We start from the raw sequence: 16,767 nt of genomic DNA on the forward strand, positions 1-16,767 counted from the left end.
GTGGTTAAAGTTCTATGAGCTCCACTTCTGTGGCCCAGGTTTGTAGTTTCGGATCTTGGGTGCAGACATACTCCACTCATCAGCCATGATGTGGAGGCATCCCACATACAAAGTAGAAGAGGATTGGGACAGATGTTAGCTTAAGGCTAATTTTCCTCAAACAACAAAAGAAAAAAAGAGGAGGATTGACAACGGATGTTAGGTAAGGGCAAATCTTCCTCACACACACACACACACAAAGCAGATTTAAGCAAACTGAAGAAAAGATCAGCAAACTGAAGATGTGATCATTGAGATTACTGAGTCTGAACAGAAAGAAAAGTGAATGAAGAAAAGTGAACAGAGTTTAAGGTATCTGTGGGGGACCATCAAGCAGACCAACATACACATTGTGGGAATCCCAGAAAAAGAAGAGAAAGGGCAGAAAGAATATTTGAAGAAATAATGGCTGAAAACTCCCCAAATTTGATGAGATGCATAAATCTACAAATCCAAGGAGCTTAACAAGCAAGTACAATAAACTCAAAGGCACCCATGATGGTTATAATCAAGTTGTCATAATCAAGTTGTCAAAAGACAAAGACAAAGAGAGAATCTTTGCAACATCCAAAGCAGCAAGAGAGAAGTGACTTGTCACATACAAAGGATCCTTAATAAGGTTTCATCCGATTTCTTCTCAGAAACCTTGGAGGCCAGAAGGCAGTGGGCTGATGTATTCAAAGTGCTGAAAGACAAAAATTATCAACTGAGAATTCAACATCCAGCAAAACTGTCCTTCAGAAGTGAGGGAGAAATTAAGACATTTCCAGATAAACAAAAGCTGAGGGAGCTTGTTGCCACTAGACTTGAACGGTAAGAAATGATAAAGGGAGTTCTTCAGGTTGAAATGAAGCTAGATAGCAACTTGAAGCCATATAAAAAAATTAAGATCTCAAGTAAATGTAAATACAAGGAATATTATAAAAGTTAGTATCATTGTAATTTTGGTTGGTAACTACACTTTTCATTTTCTACATAATGACAAAGGCATAAAAAAATCATAATCTATGTTGTTGGACGCACAACATATAAAGACATAATCTGCGACATCAATAACAGAAAGAGGGGACAGAGCACTGTAGGAGCAGAGTTTTTGTATGCTAATGAAGTGAAGTTGGTATAAATTCAAATTAGATTGTTATAACTTTTGGGTGTTAAATGTAATTCCCATGGTAACCACCAAGAAAATATCTATTGAATTTATGCATAAGGAAGAATGCACAAGAGAATCAAAATGCTTCACTACCAAAAATCAACTAAACACGAAGAAGGCAGTAAGGGAGGAAATGAGGGACAAAAAAGCTGTAACTTGTGTAGAAAATAAACAGCTAAATGTCAGAAATAAGTTCCTCCTCATCAGTAGTTACTTGAAATGAAAATAGATTAAACTTTCCAATCAAAAGGCAGAGTTTGGCAGACTGGATTTAAAAAACATGATTCAGCTATATGCTGTCCACTCGAAACTTATTTTAGCTCCAAAGACACGTACAGAGTGAAATCGAAAGGATGGAAAAATACATTCTGTATAAATAGCAGCCAAAAGAGTAGTGAAATGGGAGTACTAATATCAGACAAAATTGACTTTAAATCCAAAAAATTTATAAGAGACAGAGAAGGACATTATATATTAATAAAAGTTTCAATATAGCAAGAAGATACAATAATTATAAACATCTAGAGACCTAATAACAGACTCTAAAAACATATGAAGCAGAAATGGACAGAATTGAAGGGTGAAACAGACACTCCTACAATAGTAGGTGGAGACTTGCACATCCTACTTTCAACAATGGATGGAACAACCAGGCAAACTGAAGACAGGTAACAAAATAGAGGACTTGGGCAATACAGGAAAGCAATCGCAACCAACAGACATCTATAGAAACCATCCAACAGCAGCAGAAGGCACATTCTTCTCAAGTGCATGTGGGACATTCTCCAGGATGCACCACACGTTAGGTCACAAAACAAGTCTCCACAGATTTTCAAAGATGGTTGTACAAAGTGTCTTCTCCAACCACAATGAGATAAAGTTAGAAACTGATAATAGAAGGAATACTGGAAAATTCACAAATACGTGGATACTAAACAACACACTCTTAAACAACCCATGAGTCAAAGAAGAAATTACAAAGGAAATTAGAAAATATTTGGAAGCACAAAATGCCAAAACTTATGTACACTTGCGGATAGTTAAAATAAATGTTTTGTTATGTATATTTTACTACAATAAAAAAAAATGTGAGATTGGCCAGGATGGCCTCAGATCATGCCTTGCTGGGTAACAGGCCCTCACACACAGTAAATCTACAGGATGGGCATCTATCTTCCCCTTTTCTCCCCCCTCAAGCCTTGTTCCTGTCCCACTGTCCCCAAGAAGTCTGGGTTCAGAGGGATACACCCTTTGGGGAAAATCAGGGTTCATTCACTAGTTACTCAGCATCATATGACTTCCTGGGAGACCCCAAGAATGAATGGAGTGATCTGAACCTAAAAAATGGAAGCGGGTGCTTGTAAAAGAAGACCCAGGCCTGGAATGATTGCTTAGGTTTGTCTTCTCCTCTGACTTCTGTTCCCGGACACCACTAGAAATGAGCCTCTGGCACTCAGATGGCTGCATGGTTGTGTGGACTGGAAACGCAGGGTGAAGAAGGGTGCCTTTGCCATCTCACGGCATTTCAGAGAGCACCTAGAGAGCGTTGGAAAGGAGGGGAGTAGTGAATTGTAGTTTGGGGTGACTGACTGGTGAGTAGACAGATGATACATGATTGTTGCATCATGGCCGACAGCTGGCTTCACAGATCCAGATGGAATTCTGCATCACATTGTCTCTGTGTTGGCTGAAGTGAGGGTGCCAGGTGGCCCCCCGGGGTACAGGGTAATGTAGTCAGGCTGAAGTCAGAACTAATGAGCTGTGCCATGTACTTGCTCAGGATTGCTGGAATGGACATTTATGGGTTTAGGGGATGTCTGGCAACCATTTTCCCTCCAACAGCACACGAACTTCCTTTATCAATACTACCTCCTTCCCATTGTCATTCAGTTCACCCTAGTTATGATCGGGGGACCTGCATTAACCCAGTCAAGAGGTAGGCAAGCAAACAAAGCCAGGCCAATGGCCTGATCCCTTTCTGGTACTTAAGTTATAGGCAGAGGAACAATAGCCTAAAAATAGCTGGGGTTTTACTCCTTCCTAGCAGTGTTGTCCCAAGCAGGCCATTCCTGCCACTTGACCTTAGCCCTCCTCTGCTTCCTACCCTCTCAAATTGCCTGTTTCTCTCTTTTCTAAGCCCAGTTCTTTCTGCCAAATATAGAAGTCCCTGACATTCTTCCAATAAATTTCCTCCTGCTAAATTGGCTAGATTTGGTTTCAATTGCATATATAGCTAAAGAACCCAGACTTCCCTAGTTCTGCACAAAGAGCTTCCAGGACCTTCTTCTGACCCTTTTTCTGCTCACCTCTCAGGTCTGTGTGCCCCGTGATTCTGGATTCCCATTGCTTTGGGTTGGGTACCCCCTACATCAGTCTTAGCCTCAGGGGACCCAGCCAGCCTGAAGTCAAGCTGGGGGAGGGGATGCTCACAGTTTTCAGAAATGATATGGCTGATTCACTCTCCAATAATCTAATTCACTCCCCAATTCAAATCCAATAATTATTGATTTTTTTTGTCAGTTCTAAATTTTACCTATTTCTGAAAGAACAATTTTTTCAATAGTAAAATAGCAACAAACCCCCAAATTTTGAGCCACGGCAACCCAGAAACAACTATTGACTGGCAGTGAGGAGAGTGTCCCTCTCAAGGAGGCCCTAAGAAAGGACTCAGAGGCAGCCCCCTTCCCTCTTATAGTACATGACTTGGTATGAAGTCAAGAACTCTCCAAAGGCCCTGGGTGAGGCGTTTTTCTGTTTGTTTAGTTATGACTGATCTACATTTGAGCCCCATTTCAATGTTTGGGGTCTTCCTCACCTTTGGAGATTTAATGAGAGGTAGAAATCATGTTCTACTAAAGATGCTGAAGAGTCTAGTTGCTTGAGTTCCCAGCCTCGCTTGCAGCTGGGCATGGGCATGTGGTCAACCAGACACACCCTCCACTTTCCCTTAAAGGAGGAGCAGGGTTGGCTGCACACTGGAAAGGGGCAGCCGGTGTGGCAACACCAAGGCTCCCCTCTCAGCCCTCCCAGGCAACATGGGCAGCAAGAAGGCAGCAGCAGCAGATGGGTCCCCACTGGGTGAGTCGTGTGGCGTGATTTTGGCTGTGGCCCCGTATCACAGTCCTTAACCTTTTCCCAGGCCTGGTTCAGCAGTCTTATCAGCAATTCTGTGAGCTCCCAATTGTCTTCCAGTCATTTCTTTCTCAACTTAAATAAGCCAGATTTCCATTTCTGTTGCTTACAATGAATATTGCAGACTGGGACAGAGAGCAAGAGATGCAATCAGCAAGGCCCATGTGTTCAGATTTGGGAAGAATAATGAGGTCCAACTGCCTTATTTGCTTAACAAATAAGCCTCTGTGATTGCACCAGCACCTCCCTCCTAGGCTCTTGCTGCCCTCTCCTCCACTCAGCCATATTTCTCTGGTCGTCCTGAATTACTACAGTTTACTAAGGCTGTGCCTTCAGTTTCAACAGACTTCCCACTTCTAAATCCCACCTGGTGAGTGACCATCACTCAACCTACGGGCACCTTCTCTGCGAAGCCTACTGCCATGTAGAACAGGCCCTCCGCACTCCCTACCCACCTTTTCAACGTATATTGTGCACAGAGACTCATCGATAGCACAAATAGCTGCTCAGTGGTTGTGTTTATTGATCTCCTCCCTAAACTGTGAGCCCCTCAAGAGCAGGAACTATGTATTACCGTTGCTTTAACCCCAGTTTAAGCAAGAATGAAGAAATAAAGGAATGATTGGGAAACATCCAGACGCTGAGGAGCGACTCCCACGTGGTGTGCCAGGAGCACCAGGAATTGTATGTGTCCCCCAATGATATGGGGAAGGAGACAGGAGGAAAGGACAGACCCGAGGCCTTCTTCTTCTCTTATGGACTCTGTTAGATTTCACAAAGAACGGCGATCCAGAAAGTCTTTGTGGGGACCTGTGGTTTGTTTTCAAGCAGCAGAGAAGGTTATCTTGTGCAGACTGCAAGGAATTTTATGGGCAATTCCATCTGAGATTCATTCTTCGGGGTCCTTAACCTCGATCTCTAGATGTTTACAGCTGTTGACCCTGGGTTTTCAACTTCCTAAGCAATGGACACCTTAACAGGGAACTTAGACTATCAACAGGCTAAATTTCTGCAGAAGGGAGAGATTGGGGACTGAGGGCCTCTGCTGAGGCTGTTCCACCTCATTGCTCTGGCTTTGTTGGGAAATGAAGTATACACATAAGGGTATTTCTAGCCATCCAGAGCCAAACTCTGCCCCTTCTCCTATTTTAACCACTTTCGAGTGGGAAGTATAATAAGCAACATAACTTCGACTCCATCCCTTGGTGTGACTCTCCGTGCTTTCCTCTAGGTGAGTCTTCAATGTGGGGGCTCATGACTCTAAGAACTGTCCTGAGTATGCTGAAACTATCTAAAACATAAGTGCAAGGAGTTATATTATTAGTCTGCAAAATTCCCAAGCTATTCTTACCTCTCTCTTTGTGTCATTTCTGATCACAGAAAGGAGTTCACTAACGGTAATTGTGCAAACTGGATACAAATAAGACAGGAAGCAAAATCCTGATGCAGACTTTTTCAGAGCTGGGTGGAGGGGAGCTGAAGAAATTGCATTTCCGTAGGCTCCTCCCTGAACTTGGTTTACTTCCAAAATGGTTGATTTTATAGAATCACTTCCTCAGGAAGGCGAATTGAAGGCTTACATTTTAGGACCCATTCTGGACCTGGCATAGTTGGCATTTACATGGGTTCATTCTTCTCAAAAACCTTCTTCAGTACCCACAACATGACTAACAAAAATGTACAACTGAAATTTCACAAGCTTGTAATCCATCATAACATTAATAAAAAAAAAAAAAAACCTTCTTCAAATGTAAATATCATTTTTCCTTTTTGACGGATGAAGAAACTGAGGCCCAGGGCCATGAAAAGACATGTGCTGAAGGTCACACAACAGGTTTGTCTGACTGCAGAGCTCGGAAGCATCCACTACCTGTCCTCTGAAGCCTGGAGTCCCGGGGCACTGAAGGGGGCCAGAGTTATTTACATGGTGGGATCATGAGGATTTTTGTCTGAAACAAAGTTGCTGATACTATCCATTGTAAGAAATGCAAAGAACCAGAAGCTGGTGAGCCCACAGGAAAATGTTGAAATATATGACGTACATCTTTGATGCCCTTTCTCCTGCTTGGGGTCCTTGCTCTCCCTCTAACTGAAACTATGCACTCAGCACTCCTACAGCCAGAATTTACCCCACGGAGATACTCACAGAATACACCGTGATCCAAATACATCACTGCCTTCTTTGTCATAGCAAAACACTGGAAGCAGACTGAGTGGCCTTCGGTAGGGGATGCAGTCAATAAATTATAGAGCATTACACAGCCATTAACAAAGACAAGATAGATCTGATTACGTTAATTAGGAGAGAATTGCCAGAGTTATTATTAAGGAGGAAAAAAAAGAAGGGCAGAATTAAACGAATAGTATGAAGCCAGGGATGCAAATAAAAAGGATATGCACAGGCACACTCTATGATAGGATATTTACAAAATATTTTGGAAGTAGAATAGTGTACAAAGACCTTTCACCAGTGGCTGTCTTTGAGAGAAGAGACTGAGGGTGGGAGGCATATAATTTTTAAATAATTTTTAATCATCATTTCATAATAAGAACTGTTAACATTTATGTCAGGTTCATGTCACCCTTGCACTGTCCTAAGCTTTTTATGTATTTTAATGTATTTAATCCACGTGATAATAACGCTACGAAATTAGTATCATTGTTGACTCCGTTTTGCAGAAAAGGAAATCTGGTTCAGAGATGTTGGGTAACTTGCCCAAAACCTCAAAGCTATTCACTGACAGACTAGAGGTTTGAGCTCAGGCACTCAGGCTCCAGAGTTTAGGCTCATAACCACTGCGCTCCTCTGCCTTCTAGAATAGCATAATAAATGCACACAAATTAAGAGGGAAAAATTGATAAAAGGCTAACATCTAAAAAGAACCGGCAGAACCACTGCCTCACACTTCCTCCCCAGGAGCAAAATTTTCTAACTCTTCTAGCTGATTCCTCTGATTATTTATTACCGCTGTATTTTTATGATCATACGTTTATGCTGCTATTTTTGATTTACCAATTCAAGAACATAATCTACTGACTTCTTGATAGGGAAGATCAGGATTTAGCTCTCTTCTACTGCCACCTCTTACCTCTCCCAATCCTGCTCTCCCCAAATTTAACCAAATCTACAGTCAAGGCTTGACTCTCCCTGACCACAGACATACGCTCCTGGGTGAGCCAAGTCCTCAGCTGTGACTGCCTTTCCTTTCCTTTTTTTTTGTCTCCCTTGAGTCAATACTTGGCTTATTTTTTTCATTGGTTCAGTTTCCTATGAATCAATCCCTTAATTTTTCCAAATGTTCCATCAAATCTGTTTAAAAACTATAAATATTAGTTTGCAAATAATCAAACATATTAGATACTCCATGAATTCCCTTTTTCGGAAAAAACTCTCTCCTGAAGTTTTTAATCAAATCATTTTCTATACTGCTTGAATTTTTTTTTATCATGTGTTTCTATTACATTAAAAATACTAAATAAGAGTTTCAAGCAATTTTGTTGAGGTATAATTGACATACAGTACACTGTACATATTTAAAGTGTACGATTTGATATATTTGGCATATGTACATATCTGTGAAACAATCACCACAATCAAGATTGCCATCACCCCATAAAGCTTCCTTAGGCCCCTCGATAATGCCTCCATCCTGCCTCTCTCCACAATCCACATCCCCAAGTAACGGCTGATCTACTTTCTATCACTATAAATTAGTTTTCATTTTCTAGAGTTTACATAGATGGAATCATACAGTATGTAGTCCATTTGTTTGGCTTTTTTCATTTATCATAATTATTTTGAAACTCTCCTCTATGTTATTACATGTATCAATTATTCAATCTTTTTATTACTTAGTAGTTTTCCATTGTATGTCTATACCACAATTTGTATATCTATTCACTAATGGACACATGGGTTGTTTTCCGTATGTGGCTATTTCAACTAAAGCGGTTAAGAACATTTGTGTATAAGTCTTTGTAGGGACATATATTTCCTTTTATTTGGGGTAAATATCTAGGAGTTGAATGGCTGGATCATATGGTAGGTGAGTGTTTAACTTTTTAAAAAACTGCTACACTGCTTTCCAAAATAGCTGTACCATGTTACATTCCCATCAGTAGTATATGAGAGGTCCATTTCCTCCATGTCCTCGACTGTGGTGGTTAATTTTATACGTAAAGTTGGCTGGGCTAAGGGATGTCCAGATACGTGGTAAAATATTATTTCTGGGTGTGTCTGTGAGGGTGTTTCCAGAAGAGATTGGCATTTGATCAGTAAACTGAATAAAGAAGATCTGTCCCGCCAACATTGGGGGGCATCATCCAGTCCACCAAGGGTCAGGATAGAACAAAAAGGTGGAGGAAGGGCAAATTCTCTCTCTCTTTCTCTCTCTTCTTGAGCTGGGACATCCATCTGCTCCTGCCCTTGGACATTGGGGGTCCTGGTTCTCAGGCTTCTGGACTCAGACTGAATTACACCAGCAGCTTGCCTGGTTCTCCAGCTGGCAGAAGGCAGACTGTGGGACTTCTCAGCCTCCATAACAGCAGGAGCCAATTCCTGTAGTAAATATCCTCATGTACATCCTATTGGTCCTATTTCTCTGGAAAACCCTGACTAATATACCAACATACTTGTTATGGTCACTCACTAATTTTAGCCATTCTAGTAGGTATATAATGATATTTCATTGTGGTTTAAGTTTGCATTTCCCTAACAACTAATAAAATGGAGCACGTTTTTTGTGCTTATTTGCCACCCAGATATCGTCTTTGGTGAAGAGTCTGTTCAAACTTTTGTGCATTTTTAAACTGAGTGGTTTGTTTTCTTCTTGTTGAGTTTTGAGAGTTCTTCATCCTTTATTAACAAGTCCTTTTTCAGATATACAGTTTGCAAAGATTTCTCTCAGACTTGGCTTATTTTCATTCTTTTAAGAGTTAAAGAAGGAAAAACCATAAAAGAGAAACCATATGGTCATGTCAGATGCAAAAAAAAGCATATGAAACAATCTAACATTAATTATTGATAAAAACCCTCAACGAATTCAGAATATAAGGGAAATTCTTTAACCCGATAGAAAGCATCTATGAAAATCCTAAATTAAATATATTTAATGATCAAAGCGTGAATGCTTTTCTCCTAACATCAGGAACAAGACAAGTATTTCCATCCTTACCACTTCTATCCAACACTCTACTGAAGGGTCTAATCATTTAATAAGGCAAGAAAAATAAACAAAATTCATCTTGATTGGAAAGGAAAAAGTAATACTCTCTTTATTCGCAAACAACATAGTCATCATGTAAAAAATCCAATGGTATCTACACAAATATTACTAGAACTAAAAAGTGAATTTAGCAAGGGTGCAGAATACAAGATAAATATGCAATTAAATTTCTATATGCTGGTAATAAACAATCAGTAATTAAAAATTTTAAATTACACAATGGGCAATAGCACCATAAGCATGAACTGCTTAGAAGTCAGTGAGACAGGAGCTGTATAGACTAAAATCTATAAAATATTGTTGAGAGAAATTCAACAAGCCCTAAGTAGAGTGATATGCAACAGTCATGGGTCAGAAAACTCACAGTTAAGACATCATTTCTTCTTAAATTTGAATAAATTTCTTCTTAAATTTCTAGCGTTGATCTATGACTCAGTGCAATCTCCATAAAAATTGATAAGCTGATGCTAAAATTTATATGGACATGTAAAGGACCTAGCTTAGCCAAGAACACTTGAGAAAAAGAGAAAACAGATGGGTCGGCCCAGTGGTGCAGCAGTTAAGTTTGCAGGCTCTGCTTCGGCGGCCTGGGGTTCCCCAGTTTGGATCCAGGGTGCAGACCTACACACCACTTGACAAGCCATGCTGTGGCAGGCTTCCCACATATAAAGTAGAGGAAGATGGGCATGGATGTTAGCTCAGGGCCAGTCTTTCTCAGCAAAAAGAGGGGGAATGGCAGCAGATGTTAGCTCAGGGCTGATCTTCCTCAAAAAAAAAAAAAAAGAGAGAAAACAGAGTTGGAGGACTTACCCTACCTGACTTCGACTCATTTTAAAGTTATAGTAATCAAGACACTGCAGCATTTGCAATTTAACAAAGTGCTTGTTCAAATCTTTTGCTCATTTTCTTACTGAATTTTGAGAGTTCTTTATACCTTTGGATGCAAGTCTTTTGTTAGATACGCGACAGTCTATGACTTTTCATTCTCTTGAGAGTGTCTTTTGATGAGCACAAGTTCTTAATTTTGACAAAGACCCATTTATTCATTTTTCTTTTTTTCTCTTATACACAGTGCTTTTGGTGTCATATCTCAGAAATCTTTGCCAAATCCAAGGTCATAAAGATTTTCTCCTATGTTTTCTTCCAGAAGTTTCACAGCTTTAAGATTTTGAATTGCAGTCTGTGACCCATCTGGAAAAAAGAGAAACCTAAGGCTCTTTCGAGTGATCCTGACCTCACACCCAAGGCAACCATTAGAGTCAATGAGCTTGAGTGATTGTTGATAGTGTTGTGTGGACTACAATGTGTTCAGTTTCAAGAATCAGAACACCCAGCTTAAATTGCTTTAAACAATAAGAGGAATCATTCGCTCACCAACTGCAAGTTCAAAGTGAGGGTGGCCTGCAGGTTTGGTTTAATCCAGCAGCTCAATGATGCCATCAAGTTTCAGTTTTTCTGCTGTCAGCTGTATCCTGATTTGGGTCCTTCTCAGGGTCACACGAAGGTTGCCAACACCTCCTCATAGCTCAGAGAGAGAGGTCCCTCTCTCATGGCTGGAAGGCCTCATCACATCCCCAATTGGACCATGTGTCTAACTCTGAGTGTGTAACTGTGGCCAGCAGTGGGGATGGGATTATCATGATTATTCCAGGTATGAGCCACATGCCTCACCATCAGAAGTTCCCCTAAAAGCTTGGACTGTGCATGCAAAGGGGGGATGGTGAAGTGTGAACTGAGGTAGCTCCTAGGAGAAGAGGAGACGGATGCTGAGGAAGCAGCCTCACTGTCCATTGCAGGTGGATTTGGGGCAGGTGAGAGGACAGTTTTAGCGATGCCTGAAATCTGAAATAATGAAAATTTTCTGTAGAAATTACTATTATTTGCAGATTTGTGATTATATACCACTCAATAAAAATACTAACAAGTTTTTTTTGAGAGCAGGGAATTAGACAAGTTCTTTCTAAAGTTTACGTGGCAAATAAACATGTAAGAATAGGCAGAAAAATGAAAATTAAGAGTTCTGAGAGAGGATGAATCTTAGCAGATACGACAAATTGTTAGAAAGGCCCAGTAATTGGGTGTGTCCTTGTCTACCTATGACTAGGCAATGGCAATGGAAGACGAGAGAGAGTCCATGAATATTGAAAATATACATTGAAATTCAGGGTGCAAAGAGGGTGAGATTTCATATCGGAAAAGAAAAGGTGGACTATTTGATAAATTATGTTGAGACAACTGGTTAGCAACTCCTTACCAAAAAGTGAAATGCTGTTGAATCAGAGTTGTAAGTGTAAAAAATGAAAAACTGACAACATCAGAAGGAAAAGTGGTCTGTTTTAACATGTTTTTAATGTCCGTGGAAAAACAAGAACTTTTAAAGAAAAACCAAAACAGGAGCTAAAAGGTTGACCACATGAAAGTTACAATTATCCATATGAGGAGGAAACACGGCAAAAAAATTTTCATTTTAAAAGAATAAGCCAAGAAAAGTATTTAAAACACATTTCACAAAGGACTTACTTCCTTAATATTTAAAGAGTCTACAAAAAATAAATGATAATAATAGAGGAATAGACAAAGCACATGAACAAGCAGTTCCAGAGTGGGAAACGAATGATAAACACATGATAATGCAAGTCATATTTTCACTGTTTCAATGGCAGATTGGAAAATATCAAAAAGTTTGACAGAACAGTACTGGCAAAAGTGTACGGAGAATCGGCGTGGTCATGCAAAATTGATGGGACTTAAATCACTGTGCCTTCTTTGAGGGGCAATTTGGTGACATCTATTAAAATAGCGATCTTTTGACTCTGTAATTCCACTCTTAAGCATTTATTTTATAGGTATTCTTGTAGTGTGCACGAGGATACTCACAGAAGCAGTGTTTTTAAGGAAAAGTCTGAAAATAGCCTGAATGTCCATCAACAAGGAACCAGTTAGATCAATGATGATCCATTCACACATGGAGCCCTATCGTAGCACAATAATAGTTTTGAAATATCACCCAATATACTTCCCTTCTTGCTAATTTTTTCCTCTTTTTTCTTGTCCTTTTTCCTCTCCTGCCCCTGGGCCATTCAGGGGAAGCCTGGCGGCCCAGGCTTGTGACAGGTCCTTGTATTTCCTTGGGGAGGAACAGTGCTCTAGTCAGGCACACAGGAGTCAACACACAGCACCAGCCTCAAGCATTTACTCAGTCTGGGGTGTTAGGCACAGGAAAACTAGCAACATCCTTCCTCTAGCCAAGGACCTTGTAATCTTGTTAGAGAGACAAGAATCTGGGCTCTTAAACAATCAACGTCCTGTATAAGGGACAAAAAGGGAAGACACAGGGAACAAATAAAAGCCATTTCCTTTTTGAGAACTTTCTTACCTCCAGAACACAAGGAAGTGGGCTTTGGCAATGATCTAGGCAGAAACCTCAGCCACAGACCACTGGGCGATCAAGAATGCTGCTGTGGCTTCCCGGGGAACCACAGCGCCTGTCCACATGGATCAAATAACTCAAGTGAGTCAAACTTCCTCTCCCTGAACTGTGCAGACATGGCCCCAGGCTTGGAGGCTTCTGGAAACCCTCAGATGTCGAGTATCGACTGGACAGAGCATCCAGGTGTCCGGCTGAACTTTTCCGTATTCCCGCAGATGTTCTAAGTCACAGGCAGTGGACGGAGTTCCTTGGAATACTCACAAGGCCTCAGTCCTTACAGGAGCTGGATCCTCTCCAGGTCAGGACTCACTAACATGTTCTTCTCTTCTTCCTAGGTACGTGGGGGATTTACTACCCTGTCCCCTTGGTTGAGTTGGAGCCACGAGACTATTCTGGCGAATGGCCCATGAGTACGAGTTATATATAGTTAAAAGCTAGTGTGCGTGTTTCACGCTCTGCGGCAGTGACTCAGGAAGCAGTGTGTAAAGACCGCAGAGCCACAGGATAGAAAAAGTATGAATTGCTCAGTCATCACTTGGAGGGCAGCTGCTCACTAGAATTCTGTGAGCAAGAAACAAACTTTGGTTTGGGTTAAGCCATTAAGATTTCAGTATCGATTTGTTACTGCAGCCTGGCCTGGCCTCTCCTGACTCTTTGAAACATCCCAGAGGACTGAGGTGCCCGTGACATCCCCCAGCAGAGGCTGGGAGAGGGAGAGCCTGGATGGGAGATCCTATAGCTTGTCTTCAGGACTCTGTCTTTGCAATTAATGCTCTTGTGCACCCTCTCCCCTTCCCACCCCCCACCTCTCCTCAGTTATCCAAAGATCTGCCGCGGCATTTACCCATTGCTCTGCCACTATAAACAAGGGGACTTGCCTGAAGGCCTCACTTCATAACCTATTGTGATTCAGAAAATATCAGGGCCCTGGAGGCTACCCAGTTCAACATCCTCATCCAACGGGGAGAGAATCTATGGCTTAGGAGGTAAGACAACTTGCCCAAGGTCACACAACACCTCGGTGATAAGACTGATAGTCCAGTCTCCTGGCTCCGAGGCCCAGACTTCCTCCCCCATCTCTTCCCATTGACCTGGGTCCTAGTCTCACCTGAGGGTTAAAAGGCATGTATCCCACAACTCTTGTGTTAGGAAAAAATTAGCGAAATGTTGGAAATCAAAAGAAAGTGCAGCATGTCCTTCAATGTTGTGCCAGGGCCTCGCTTAACAAACCCACTAAGGGGTTATTAACTCTCTGGCAGAATGTACTTATGCTCCATACGATTGGATCAGAGCCTAGACACTGTGGAATTACATGTTTAGCTGTAGATTTCTGCCTGGCAAAGGAAGAAAATGCCAGTGGTTATGCTTTTACTGCCCTGTAGGACATTAACCAATTTTTATCTAGGCTGATAATCTTTTCTTTCTCTCCTCTTTCTTTCTTTTTAAAAACACCTTTCTTGGGGGCCTGCCCCGTGGCCAACTTGTTAAGTTCGCATGCTCCACTTCAGCAGTCCGGGGTTCACCAGTTGAGATCCTGGACATGGACACACGCACCACTCATCAGGCCATGCAGAGGCAGCGTCCCGCATAGCACAACTAGAAGGACCTACACCTAGATTATACAACTATGTACTGGGGCTTTGGGGAGAAAAAAAAAAAGAGGAAGATTGGCAACAGATGTTAGCTCAGGGCCAATCTTCCTCACAAAAAAAACAAAATCAATCAATAAAAATACCTTTCTTGATGGACTATATCAATCTAAATTCTTCCAGTGCTCTCAGAACTAGTTTTACCATTTCACTGGTTCTCTCATCCATTAATAAATATGTTAAATAAAATCTGTGACACACGTTCATTCTGTGTTTGTAATGAAAAGCGTGTTTTCAACTTTTTCCAAATTACATTTTGACACTTGAGAGAAGCGCCCACTGTTTTTCAGTTTTGTAGCCCCAGGGCCTCGCATAGGTGTCTGACCGAGAACTGGAAGTCATAGTTGTCCACCGAAGGAGTGACTGAATTCTGGCCTATCCATCAAGATCATAGATCAGAGATTTGCATTTTATCAGCATCTTTAAAGTCTTGACTCAGAGGAGAAGTTCTGATGTAGGAAGCTCAGGGACCAGGAGACCGGTAGGGGAAACGTTTGGGCTTTAGGGGGAAAGCCTGATGCTCCTCATAGGGGCTAACTCCATCTTCACACACAAACATGGTACTTGCGTCCTGATGCCCGTGGGGACACACCTTCTAGCTCAGTGGGCGAAGTGAGGATAGGCATATTCCTCTGAGGCCCCCTCCGACAGACCCACCTGTGTGACCCGTGCATTCTTCCAGAAGTTAAGAGGGAGAGTCAGTCTGCTGTTCCACTTCCTCATCCTGTCCGCATTATATGCCATCAGCTTAGCTGGTCATCTCTGATAGTCAGTAAAATCCCACCAGGCAGCCAGGAGCAGAATAACTTACCCGGTGCCTCTCCTACCTGCTCTAATCATGGCCCTTGTACCAAGAACCCCATCCTTCAGAAGGATGTGGCTCACAATGGTGTCATTCCCCAAAAGCTTCCATAGGTGCTTCTTCGTTAGTTTTCCCTTCCACCCACAGGCACTGCTGGGTCCTCAAAAATTTAAGACAAGTCAGCTTTCCGCCCTCCAGTGAGCAGACCCAGACGAAGGTCTTCCGAACGCGGCCAAGCAGAGTTTCTTCAAAAAGAGCAGTGTCCTTGCCTTGTCCAGGAACTTCACCGGAGCTGAAGGAAACAGCGGGCTGGGCCTGTCATGATTTATCCTCGCCAGCAGCAGCCCGGTGTTTATCATTCCGCACGAGGCTTGGATGGGCCTGAGTGGATCAGAACTAAAGCAGCTGATTTATATTCAGAGTGGAGTTTAAATTAACTGCGCAGAAGTCAAATCTCGCTTTGCTCGTGTTTGCTTTTTCTGAGCAGCGCCCAGGACTTCTGCTTTGGTGCGTCCAAATTCCTAATGGGCCAAGTGCCCCAATTAGAGATGATTTTGTGAACATGTGCAGCTCCTGAGATCTGATGCAAGGATGATTCAGGAGAAGCCTTGGTGTCCTTCAGCTGGTGGTGGGCAAGTGACCTGGTGGCCGGCGTGCTTGCTCTGGGCTCAGAGGGGCTTTGCTTGGGAGGAGGGACTGTCACAGTACTCCAAGCCCCTCCCCCAGTTGGATCTTCTGAACTGTTAAGAAAAAGAGAAATAAACCCAAAATGGCCTGCAAGACAGCAACCAAGACTTAATTATAGTTTCAGCCCCTCCTAGAATCGTGACCCTGAAACAATAATCTGAAATTCCTGTTGCCCTGTGAGGTAATCTGCATGACAAAACCCCTGCCAGTTTCCGTCTCCCTAAAAGAGATGTCCTGGCCCAAAATGACCCTTTCTTTTCATTCGCTAATAACTTTTTCTGCCCCACCCTCCTTCCTACAGAAACTTCCCATTTCGCACAACCCCTCGACCTGGAATGGAACGTCCTTCAGTTGTTAGACCGGATGCTGTCCCCATTCGTGAATCACCTAATAAAGCCAATTAGATCTTCAAATTTACTCTCGGTAGAATTTTGGGTTTTAACAGAACACAGCAGGCCTTCAAAGGGACTTGTTTGCTGGGTAATGCCTGTTCACCGAGTGGATCCCGGGCAGGGGGAGCCAGTGGTGCTGTACAGGACCGGCCTGTTCACATCAATGTATGGTTGCTGGTGTTCAAGCGCTGGGAGACGAGTACCTGGGGGTTATTACGTCATTCTCTCTACTTGGAATATGCTTCAAATTTCCAAAGT

At 42.2% G+C, this 16,767-nt stretch overlaps 1 long non-coding RNA gene across 2 annotated transcripts; it reads left to right on the forward strand.

Annotated features, from left to right (window-relative positions):
- Nucleotides 1-9,652: 9,652 nt before the first annotated feature.
- Nucleotides 9,653-16,412, forward strand: LOC139045098 (uncharacterized). 2 transcript variants are annotated; one of them, XR_011502771.1, is made up of 3 exons: nt 9,653-13,277; nt 13,796-13,965; nt 14,469-16,412. It is a non-coding gene; the product is annotated as an uncharacterized lncRNA (long non-coding RNA). The 2 variants fall into 2 exon arrangements; XR_011502772.1 differs by having other exon boundaries at nt 15,578-16,412.
- Nucleotides 16,413-16,767: the final 355 nt, after the last annotated feature.

This window comes from Equus asinus, chromosome 4, assembly GCF_041296235.1.
Source record: "Equus asinus isolate D_3611 breed Donkey chromosome 4, EquAss-T2T_v2, whole genome shotgun sequence".
Lineage (NCBI taxonomy): Eukaryota > Metazoa > Chordata > Mammalia > Perissodactyla > Equidae > Equus > Equus asinus.